A 12,749-nucleotide genomic window follows, 5' to 3' on the forward strand; every position below is an offset into this window, starting at 1 on the left:
AAATATGTTGTGTATAGAAAAATATATAAATAAAAGAAAATTTTAAAAAATATGTTGTGATGATGGAGATAAAATATAGGGTCACAGTGAGAGTCAGCAGCTTGAATAAGTTTGCAATCAGATGATTATAAATGATTACAGATGATTGCTCTTAGGCTGATGAAGTGAAAGGTTAGAAGAGGAAAGGAACGTTAAGTAGATTGTCTCAGTCATGAATATATTAATCTAATTAATTAGCATTTTCTCACCCTTAAATTCCCAAATTGAAAATCTAAACATGGTAGTTGTTGGTTGTACTATAAAACTGACTACTTTTGATAATCATTTCCCACTTAAACTTGTAGCATGTAATAATTTTTCCTATAAAACTTCCACATTAAGAAAATGTATATTTCAAAAAAAAAAACATATTTGAGTACTAGTTAGAGCAGCATGAGCAGTGAAGGAAAGAGAACTGTCTCAAAGAGCAAAGTCATAAATACCAAGTCTAAGTGAGCTAAATTGTAACCTTTGTCCCCCACCCTTGAGAGAATGCTCTGGGCAGGAGAAAACAAATCTCCCTCTTCTCCCTTTTAGATGCCTTGACTACCTATTTGGTGGGCTAAGATAAGGGAAATCAAGGACTTCAGAGTTTTGCCAGGTCTTTGAGTAGATAGATGGTGGAACCAGAGGTAGATGACTGTAACATGAAATGGTTACCATATGGTCATTTCTTATGTACAAGAAGGCCTCTGGGCATGATTAGGAAGCTGGAGAATAAAAAATGAGAAATGGAAACCACTCTGCAAAAATAATATAAAGTACTACATGTATTATGGCCAGGAATTTACATAAAATGTGCTTTATTTGGAAAATGTTTCTCCTTAATATGAGTTGATTCATTCATTCAACAAGTATTATCTATCACCTGTTATGTACTCAGTATATTTTACATCCTGGAATTACAATGTTAAACAAAACAAAATTCCTGCCTTCATGCAGCTTACTTTCTAGTGGGAAGACACTAGAAATATAAATATAATGTATATTTTTAAAGTATATAATATAATTTCAGCTAATGACAAGTACTATGCAGGGTGGAATAGTCAAATATTTAACATTGGTATGGCCAGCTTTGTGATACTTGGTATGGGTTCATATTCCCTTGTACTCCTCTGTGTTTGCTCCCTTCCTTCCCTGCCTCACTTCCCTTTCCTGCTCACTCCAACTTCCTTGACATTGAACTTCCCAATAATGTGTTAGTATATCAGCTTTCGCTTGTAACTATGTTCCCACATACCCCTTCCTACTCCCACCCTAACCCCTCAGAACATGGGCAGGCCTTAGACTAGTTGTGACTGGTGTTATCCCTTTAGTTGCCAGATCATGGGAAAGTCTGGGAGATGCTAGGATAGCAAGAACTGGGGATGCACTCAGGATGTGGGGCAGCAGCTATCTTCTTGCCAGCATAGAAGTAGAGTATCTCAATATTATAACAATTGATGTAGCCCTGCTAAAGTAAATCAGGTGAAAATCAGCCCTGCTCCTCTGAAGAAAAATAAAGCAAGCTAAGAGGGTGGAGAGTTATAAAATAGCTGTGTATTAACTCTGTATTCTTCCTGAGAAGTATAGAGTCTTTGGGAGGTGTGTGTGGGGGGATATTTTATACAACAGTTATCTGCTGGATGACCAGAGAGCATGGGAGATCTGTTTACCACACACTGATGGGGAGACTTCAGTGGGAACAAAACTAGGAGTGCCAAAGACAACCTTAGACTCTTCTGATAGTGCCTCCTTTGTGTTGTCCTGGACTGAATAATTCATATTTGGGGATATATATTACAATGACAAATTGTTTCCTATAGACTGAACTGGTATGATAGAGACATCCGAGTACAAGACAATTTTGTAGGTGGGTGTATTCTGTGTGTGTTTTAAGGGGAGCAGAGGTTGCAAGAAGGAAATACTAGGAACCTCAGGGGTGCCCTTCTTTCTGAGGCACTTAATCACATGTCCTCTGAGGGCTTGAATCATCAATTGTGTCCTCACTTTATTTTCAACCTTTTCCTCAATTCTACCTTTTCCTTCTTCCTACACATATGTAAGTCTGTCCCATTCTATAAAAACCTTTCCTGTGACCCTGAGAACCCATTGATTTATTCCATTTTCTATATCTTATATGCTGCCTCTATTTCATCGTCTCACCCTCATTCTTTGATCAGGTAGAATATAGCGTTCATCTCTAGGCTTCCATGAAAACTTCTCTCAGAGGTCACAAATCAACTCTTAATTGCCAAATCCAAGGGTTTTCTCTACTTTGTCTGACAGGACCTACCTACATTTGAAAACGTTGACCCCTGCATCTTGTGAAATACCATTGGCTCCTGATTTCCCTTCATCCTAATCCTCTTTCAGTCCCTCTGTCTCCTCCTAAATGTAATGTCCCCAAAGTCCCACAAAAAACTGTCTGCACCTTCAGTGTTGCCCCTCTCAGTGGCTTCCTTATCCTAGCCAACCACATACACGAAAGCCCTTTACATAATTTTTGACCCTCAACTTAACCCTTTGCATTCAGTCACACATTGATAGCATCTGGAGGAAGAAAAAAACATTCTCCTGTACCCCTGCTTTCCCCACTGCTACCTTCCTAACTCAGACCCTCTTTACTGTTTACTTGGACTTTGCAATAGCTTTAAACCAGCTTTGCCTCTACTTTCTCCCTCCTTCAGCCTCTTCTCCATAGTCACCAGTGCTTTACCTTGTAGAGAGAGCAAATCCTTGACTCTCCTGCTTAAACCTTCCGTGGATTTTTGGTTTTAAAAGGTAGAGTAACATAACAGTTTCTCTCTACTTCCTCCTATTTTCTAAAATTATCATAAAGGAATGAAAAAAAGTTAATAATCCAGAAGGACCAAGCAAACAAGAGGGAAGAAAAGAGATTTTAATGGATTTTTAGAAGATGGAAATTGAGTAGAAGGTGGTAATTGATTTAGCAGGGTGGAAGAAGTAACCATTTAAGGAACAAAATATGTAAATCTTGGGCTTGCCTGGTGGCGCAGTGGTTGAGGGTCTGCCTGCCGATGCAGGGGACACGGGTTCATGCCCCGGTCCGGCAGGATCCCACCTGCCGCGGAGCGGCTGGGCCCGTGAGCCATGGCCGCTGAGCCTGCGCGTCCGGAGCCTGTGCTCCGCAACCGGAGAGGCCACAACAGTTAGAGGCCCGCGTACCGCGAAAAAAAAAAAAAGTAAATGTTAATGAAAAGGCAGGTAATTAGCTCTGTTCTCATCCTATTCATTTGGATGAACGTGTAAGTGTTTCTCATCTGTTTCAGCTTATGGTATTTGTTAAATTCTGAGTTAAGAATGAAGTACAGGAAGAACTATTTTTCTTGAGCCATTAAAAGAAAGATATCCCAGAGAGGTTATGTTTTCAGTAATAAATGACTTTGCTAATAAAAACAATTTTGCATGGGAAAGCAAAACTGATTTTTTTTTAGTGGAGCAACTGGTTTCACTTGAATAAATGAATTCTCTGGAACATGGTTACAGTGCTAATAACACGTGAAATCAAATCACTGGATTCTTCATTGGTAAGTTACAATGACAGGAAAGTTGGAGCCAGACTGTATGAAATTCTACAGAATATCATCTATTTTAATGGAAACAAGACTTTAAAATTTTAGTGTAGACTCTTTACAATACTTTTTAATTAGCCGTAGAATGGGCATGAAATTTTTTTATACAACAGAGAGAGGTTTACTGATATTTTGTGGCAGAGTACTTAAAAGAGCTGCCAAAATGAAGATGAGTTTCACATTTTCCCTTTACAAAAGAGAAAGTGTTTCAAATTTCCTGTGCTGACAAGGGGCTCTCTGCAAATGCAATGTTGGCAGATATTTTGGGGAACAGAAAAAAGGAACACTTTATCTGTTCCTTCAAGGTAATAGCGACCTTTTCACAATGAATGGAAAAGTAATTGCTTATCAAAAGCAAGTACAGGGACTTCCCTGTTGGTCCAGTGGGAAAGAATCTGCCTTCCAATGCAGGAGACTTGGGTTTGATCCCTAGTCGGGGAACTAAGATCCCACATGACACGGGGCAACTAAGCCCGCACGCCACAACTACTGAGTTCGGGTAACTTAAAGAGAGAGAGTCTGTGTGCCAAAAAATACAGAGCCCACACACCCTGGAGCCTGCACACCACAACTAGAGAGAGAAAACCCGCACACCACAACTAGAGAGAAGCCCACACGCCACATGTAAGAGCCCACGTGCTGCAACTAAGACGCAACGCAGCCAAATAAATAAACTAAATAAATAAAATTTTTATTTAAAAAAAGGTGATTCACTGAGTAGCCATCACATTTTTTAAAAAAAAGCAAGTACAATTTGAAAACACGTTTGGAAATGTTTCTATCATTCTGTGATTTTATTGCTGAAAATGATGTTTTGTCATCTATAAAAAATCAAGTCTGCTGAAATTGGGAAACAGAATTGTCAAACTTGTTTGAAAGTTTTCCAATGAAGACTTACAGTAGATATTTAATCCATATGTTAGATATACACCATCTGATTGACATTAGGGAAGATTTCTAGTGGAATTTCAACAAAAACTTCTACTTTTCTAGTGGAATTTTCAACAGAAATTTCCATAATTAGGATATAGATAATAAAAAATGAGTATCCTGATTTTGCACCACTTCCCTTTGAAACTTAGTACCTTTTTGAAGTATGTTTTTCATACATTATAGACATTAAAACCAAGAAGTGAAATAAATTGAATGTAGAATCAGACTTTCAAGAAGCTTTATATCCAAATTGTTAAACCAAGATTTTAAAACATAATGAAATTATAGTAATTATTATTATTGCTGAGAGCAAAACATTTGAGAATGATTAATAAGTAAAAATTATTTAAAAATCTCATCCTTTAACAATTTTGATTCCATGTATATATTATAATACAAAGAACATTATTATAGTACATGTGGGTAATTTATTAAGTAAAGTTTAGGGATAGATGATTAAAAATTTTTTATGATGAATGTGCAATCAACAAAGTTTGGTGACCACTGGTCTAGTGAATAGTAAGTACTTCATTGACAGAATGCTCTTTAATCAAACTCTCCAAGCTGATACAATTAAATTTTTTTTTTTTTTTTTTTTTTTTTTTTTTGCGGTACGCAGGCGTCTCACTGTTGTGGCCTCTCCCGTTGCGGAGCACAGGCTCCGGACGCGCAGGCTCATCGGCCATGGCTCACGGGCCCAGCCGCTCCGCGGCACGTGGGATCCTCCCGGACCGGGGCACGATCCCGTGTCCCCTGCATCGGCAGGCAGACTCTCAACCGCTGTGCCACCAGGGAAGCCCCACAATTAAATATTTTAATTTCATTCTGAAATAGGTAAAAATCCAAGATATAAGAATAAAAATATAATCTCCAATTTTTTCTTGGCCAAACAATTTTACATGAAGTAACGTAGTGTGTGGAACTCAAGCATCCTTCTATAACAGGAGAGCTATGTCAAGAGAGCAAACATGTGAACCAGCCTGCTGCAGAGTGGATTGGGGTCTGCCTTACTTGTTGACTATCAAGAGCTAAGAGAGATGGGCCACCTTTCACACATTAATTCTACTCAACACAGATGTCATTGTCTCACCATTTCACCAAATAGATAAATCCCTCTTGCATTCACAGAGGCGGAGAAAGCAGCATCTCCCTAAAACTTCCCAAAGAATGCAAGTTTTGGCAGACATTCCTGTCTTAATGGCTGAGGGAAAATGTACAAGAATAAGAGAATGAGTTCCCTCAAAAACAGTTTAAAAATCCTAAAGGTAGCTGTTTAAAAATTTAATACCAAGTTCAATCACTTTGTATAAAGTGATAAAGAGAAAAGACCCAGTTAGAAAATAAAATGAATAAAAGATCCCGTATACTATTTCAAAGATTATATACTCAGGGAAAAACCTAAGAAATGTTCTGCGCCTGTATGAAGCCAATTGGAGGATACTGAAGATGATTTGAGTATATTTGAGTATAATTTGAGTGAGCTTGGTTGTCACTTCTTCAGGGAAGACTGCCCAGACCCCCAAGGTTAGATCAAATCACTTAATATAGGCCCAGCATGTATCTCTCCCTTCACAATTTTATGTTTATATGTACAATTGTTTGCTTAATCTCTATTTCCCCTACTGGATTTCATAAAATCTATGATAACAGATACACTACTTTAGTTACACTTATATCTCCAGTGCCTAGCAGAGTTCTCGGTATAATAGGCACTCAACAGATGTTTCTTAAGTTAGTGATGAATGAATGAGATGGAAAGACATATATTGTGCTTGGTTAGAAACAATAATGTAAAAGTGTTATTGCTATGTAAATCTCTACACTGAATATAATAATCAGAATATCAACAGCATTATGTTTTGGAACTTGACAAAGTGTTACTAGAATTCATCTAGATTCTGGGGATGAATGGTGGTGACAGTCGCACAACAGTGTGAATGTGCACAACTGTACACTCAAAAATGGTTAAAATGCTGAATTTTATGTGTATTTTACCACAATAAAACAATCTGACTGGCCAAAAAAATTCTTCTAGAATTATAAGAATAGATGGAAAAAAAACTTTTTTAAAAAAGAGCATTTATGGGGCTTCCCTGGTGGCGCAGTGGTTGAGAGTCCACCTGCCGATGCAGGGGACACGGCTTCGTGCCCCCCCCCCCCCCCCCCCCCCCCCCCCCCGTCCAGGAAGATCCCACATACCGCGGAGCGGCTGGGCCCGTGAGCCATGGCCGCTGAGCCTGCGCGTCCGGAGCCTGTGCTCCGCAACGGGAGGGGCCACAACAGTGAGAGGCCCGCGTACCGCAAAAAAAAAAAAAAAAAAAAAAAGAGCATTTATGGAGGATTAATTAGTCTTATAAGAATTTTAAACTTATATAGCTACAGTACTTGAAACTCTTTGCAACCAGATAAACAAATCAACGAAGCTGAATAAAGAATCCAGAAAAAGACTAATATTTATATGGGAATTTAGTATATGATAAAGATGATATTTCAGAATAATGAGTAAAAGATGGCTGATTCAACAATAGTTTTGGAAAAATAGGATAGCCATAAAAGAAAAAGACTGACTTTAAATTATCTCACCACTTTAGAAAAATTATGAACTTTGAAAAGGTGATTTGCATTCTTGATAAAACAAAAAACATTGAAACAGCACAAAAGTGTATACACTAAGAAGTGAATAGGGAAGCAGGTACTTTCATATACTATTAGTGGTGCTCTAAATTGATATAACCTATCTGGAGGGCAATTTGACATCTATCAACAATGAAATCCACAAAAACTTTGACTTGTCAGTTACTTTGCATAAATGCATTAAAATGTATATACAAGGATAGACTCTGTATCACTGTAATTTTTAAAAACCTAGCAATATCTTAAATTTATAAATAGAATACTGGTTAAACTATGCTACAAGAATACAATAATATGCAGCCATTAAAATTAGGTAGATCCTTCATACAATTTTTAAATGAAGAAACTGTACAGAACCATATATATAGCTCATTTTTATTTAACTTTCAAAGGGATTTTTATGCTAGTGTATACATTTTTTAAAAGTCTACAGGGTCAACAGTGGTTACTTCTGAGGAGTAAAAGGAAGACTTTTATTCTCCCCTTTGTATCTCAGTTATATTTTAATTTTTTATGTAACTATGAGCAAGTTTTATTAACTTGTGATAAACTTTAAAAAATATCAGTGCACCAAAATGGCCACATAAAATAGCTACATTAAAATGTCATGTACCGGGTTTCCCTGGTGGCGCAGTGGTTAAGAATCTGCCTGCAAATGCAGGGGACATGGGTTCGAGCCCTGGTCCGGGAAGATCCCACATGCCGCGGGGCAGCTAAGCCTGTGTGCCACAGCTACTGAGCCTGCACTCTAGAGCCCGTGAGCCACAACTACTGAAGCCTATGCGCCTAGAGCCCATGCTCCGCAACGAGAGAAGCCATGCAATGAGAAGCCCGCACACGGCAACGAAGAGTAGCCCCCGCTCGCCGCAACTAGAGAAAGACCACGCATAGCAACGAAGACCCAATGCAGCCAATAAATAAATAAATTTATAAAAAATAAAATAAAATGTCATGTACCCATTCAGAAATCTTTGCTGCAATCCCCCTTCTAGAAAAAAGCAGCCTCTAAGCTCCAAGAACAGGGTCTCTATACAGACTGGAATAGCACATGAAAATTTGTTCTTCCAGATATTGACTGTAGGAGAAAATTAGACTCTCCATTGTTAAAGGAGAATTAAATTGTAGTTACAAAGTTATGGAAGTAATTTATTTGTAAATTTTCAAAGCCTTTCATTAAAAAGGGCTTTCATTTAAACACAACTAATTTTTTAAAAATTAAATAGTTCATCTCAAAGCATTCAGGTCAATTTCTTTTTAACTGATGTTTAGCTATAAAACAATACACTTTATCACTTTTTCTCTATCAAAGACAGTGAAAGTAAGTTGTTAATGTTACTTCCTGATTTTGCAAAACTCTGATATATGCTTTGAATGGCTACAAGAAATAGAGTTCTTTCTCTTGAAAACACAACTACTGTTCCACTCTTCTGTGGTTATACATATCACTAAATTTTGAAATATAAATGTTGATTCTCGAGGGAGCACTCTCTTCATAAGATAAAAGTATTGTGAATACTATTCTTGAAATACCACTTACAGAAATAGAACCTTTTTAAGAAATGCCAACCTATATCACCAGAATTTGTATTGAACACTTATTTGAAACATTTATATATTGAGAACCTTGAAAAATGTAGCATATGTAGGTTAAGGTCCCACCAATATTATTAATGATACATTAGTAGGTATATAATATTGGAAATCACCATCTTGCTCTCCTTTGAACATAGTGGAGAGGAAGAGCTGTGTAAGTCTGGCAACAAAGACTAATTTCCAATCTGGTAATAATACATATTCGCCTTTTATAGTTTGAACTGGTAGTTAAATTATTAACAGTTAGGAGGTCTTCATTCTTTGTCATCTGTTAAGGACTCCAATAGCATGAGAGGTATGGGTTTCTTGCAGTTGTTCTACACTTTTATAATTATTATGGTACTAACTTATGGTTTTTTTTTCCCCCTTGCAATAGAAATGTCTTTAAGTGCAGTATTTCAAATTTGGGATTTTAAGGAAAGTTTGCATAGCAGAAAATAAAATGCTGATTTGATAATCTGGATAAATTTAGGGCAATAGTCAGAAATTTCAGTTCAACTTACTCTAGAAGAAACCGAGTTCATTAAATAGACATTATTGAATATACTAGATGTATTTTTATAGGAACTTTCATAAACGTTCTTCCTCTTTTCTTTCAAACCAAACCATGATTTATAAGGATTATTATTTTTGAGGCAGGAGAAATTATTTTTATATTGACAGTTTTTCATCAAAATACTGTCAATTTAAATGTTGATAAATGTTTAGATGGTATTTGAAACATGGTAGTTTATGCTATTGCATGATTATTAATAAACATTAGTGATATATGATTTTCCATTGCACTAATTGAAATGTGGATTTAATAAAGACAGGAAAATAATGCACCTGCATTTGATTGGTAGCAATGAATTCAAAACAATTTTTTAATGAATTGTAAATATGTTGAATACATGAATTTAAAACAATCATAATCACTATCAATCATTTCAAGGTTACATGATAATTCTGAAGCACAGATTGTCTAGACATTCTTATAGTTACAAGATAAATTAAGGACAAAGTTCAGAAGGAGAAACAAAGATGTCACTCTTAAGGTTATTGTTAAAAAATGCTTTGAATCTGATGATGTAGATATCCATTAAACCCATGCTATAACTTTCACTATAAATAAAATGTTGATTAGTAAAGAGCATTTTCAATTTTTATTTAAAAAAAACACTGAAAATAAATGTTCTCAGTTTTACAAATATGAATCACACAATTATTGATCTCAATGGTGGGGTTCTGTCTTAGACCTTCCCTGGCATACACAGCACTGGCAAATGTGAGGATGCCACTTCAAGCCTCGTGCCCATAGCACAGATTGACCAACGGAGGTAACTAGGACCAAACCAGAGTCAGAGAAAGTAAGAGAGGGCCTTGGGTAGTGAGCACAGGTTCAGCAGAGTCAACACTATGCCTGTAAATACTGACTAGATCATCTATTTTCTGACACTGGGTTGATATTATACAAAGAAGCGAGCTTTTAATTTCTTTATGTAAAGACCTTCAATAATTGCGAGGCTGAAAGGAGAACTCAGTAGGAGAAGCACACTTTCTAGATGAAGGGATCTTTTTTTTTTTTTTTCTTGCGGTACGCGGGCCTCTCACTGTTGTGACCTCTCCCGTTGCGGAGCACAGGCTCCGGACGTGCAGGCTCAGCGGCCATGGCTCACGGGCCCAGCCGCTCCGCGGCATGTGGGATCTTCCCGGACCGGGGCAGGAACCGTGTCCCCTGCATCGGCAGGCGGACTCTCAATCACTGCGCCACCAGGTAAGCCCGTGAAGGGATCTTTTTAAAGGATCTGATCATTTTGAAATGCAGTATAATATATTATTATGTAATATTATATGTAATACAGCAATGTAATAGATGTACAAATAAACTTGTAAAAAAAGGGGGGGGGAGAATTTTTGCAAGGCATATGTTACAAATGGGTAGTGAGGCAAAAATTCAACAAATAGTTCTGTTCTTCACAGACAAATATGTCAAAAATGACTGTACGTAGTTTTGATGTGTCAGGAATTGGCTCTGGGTACCTGAGACTTCTGAGTTCAAGCCCCAGGGACTTAAGGAGAGGAACTTCTCTCACTTGTGGGATCACTGGTGCCCAATGTGAGTAATCATTTTTCCTCCAGCTCTGAGGTTTCTTAATATATCACAATTGGCCAATAGACCACAATACCCTTAAAAGACTTTCAGTTGGCTCTGAGGCCTTGAAAGGGTTTGGCAGTATAGCATCTAGGCCAAGTCCACCAAGTAGATCAGTAACTTAATAACTATGTGGCTTATTTAATAAGAAAGTACCATTATAATATGTTACAATATAATAACTCAAGTGTACACCCAAATTACCTGTTGGGCTTGTTAAAAAAATTGCTGGTTCCAGCCTCCAAATCTTTTTTGATTCAGTAAGTCCTAGATGGGGCCTGGGAATATGCATTTCTAACAAGTTCCCAGGTGATGCTGATGCTGCCGGTCAGGGAAATGCACACTGAGAATCACTGCTCCAGGTAGTTTAGCTAATCCCCTAGACGTGGTTCCCTGATGTTTTCTCTTTGTTTGACAAGTGTGAGATAAAAGCTGGATTAATGGTACTGAAATTTATTGCTTAAGATCAGGTGCTACAAAGTCATTGGATGGATAGTCTTAGCCTTAGGTTTTACATTCTTTCCGATTCATAGGCAGTCTAATCTTAGATTTAATGTAGATTTAAAAAACTGTATATAATAAAATTAGTTCTAGCGTGTAGTACCTACCAATTTCACAAATTTATAAACTTCAGAAATATACTTACTGCCTCATTCCCCAGTTATTTTGTTCCCCCTCTAACTCATTATAATCTGACTACTAATCCTACCACATATATTATTGAATTTGCTCTCTTTAAAGTTAAACAAGAAACCCATGGCTTTTCTCTACCCTTATCCTGAATCCTTCCACTAGCATTTGACACTATTGATCTCTTTGTTCTTCTGGGAACCCTTTCCTCCCTTTCAGTCTGGATTTTAGAGACCTTTTCATTGACTTCTTATCTTCCACCCCCTTTCTCTTGCCCTTGGCAGATATCACTATCAACAGAATTTGAATAATTCTTCACAACACAGCCCTTTAACACTCTTAGTTGATCGGTTTTTGTCCTTGAGATGAAACATGTGTTGTAAAGACTCCCTCCAGAAGCAGATTTTAAGTACTAATTTTCTTAAAATAAATTATACATTTTTGATATACTTCAGTCTACCAACAGCTATTAAATATAAAGGGAATACAAATAGCAATAAATATCCATTAAAAATGATAGTTACGAAATGTCCGGTACTGGACTTTTAAACATTCTAGTATAACTTGCTGAAGACATGTACAGGCAGGGAGCCAACAGGGATGAATAAGATGACGATGATGAAAGATCAAAGTTAAAATTATTTGTAGAGGTAATTTTAAGGGTCTTCTATCTTCTTACAATCCATGGTGATTTCTGAGACATAAGAGAATTTCAGATCTAACTAGACTGGGACAGAGAATACATTCTTGATGATAAAGCAAAAACTTTCTCTTTGGATCTAGCTATCAAAAGAAACAAACTTGCTTTATGTTTCAAAATTACTTTGGGTACGAGGGCTCTTTAAATCTCTGTGGGAAAAGGAAATAGAAATGCTGTTAGGAAAGAGGACAGGATATAGTCTTATTTATTCACCTCTGTTGGCTCCCTGCCTATTTGCAGTCACATGCAATTACAAAATAATAATAATAATAAATAAAGACACATAGAAGAATCTTTAGAGTAGCATTGTTATAGCAAAAAATTAGCAGCAATCTGAAAGTCCATGAATATAGTAAGCATTAAGTAAACTCTGGTAGATTTATGTAATTATACCATGCAGCACTGTAAAATAATAAGGTAGATCTATTCAGTCATTCATAGGATCTATTCAGTCATTTATTGAGATGGTGCTGGGAATAATGCAGAGAACATGATAGATATGGTTCCTGCC

This window comes from Globicephala melas, chromosome 2 (assembly GCF_963455315.2).
Source record: "Globicephala melas chromosome 2, mGloMel1.2, whole genome shotgun sequence".
Classification (NCBI taxonomy): domain Eukaryota; kingdom Metazoa; phylum Chordata; class Mammalia; order Artiodactyla; family Delphinidae; genus Globicephala; species Globicephala melas.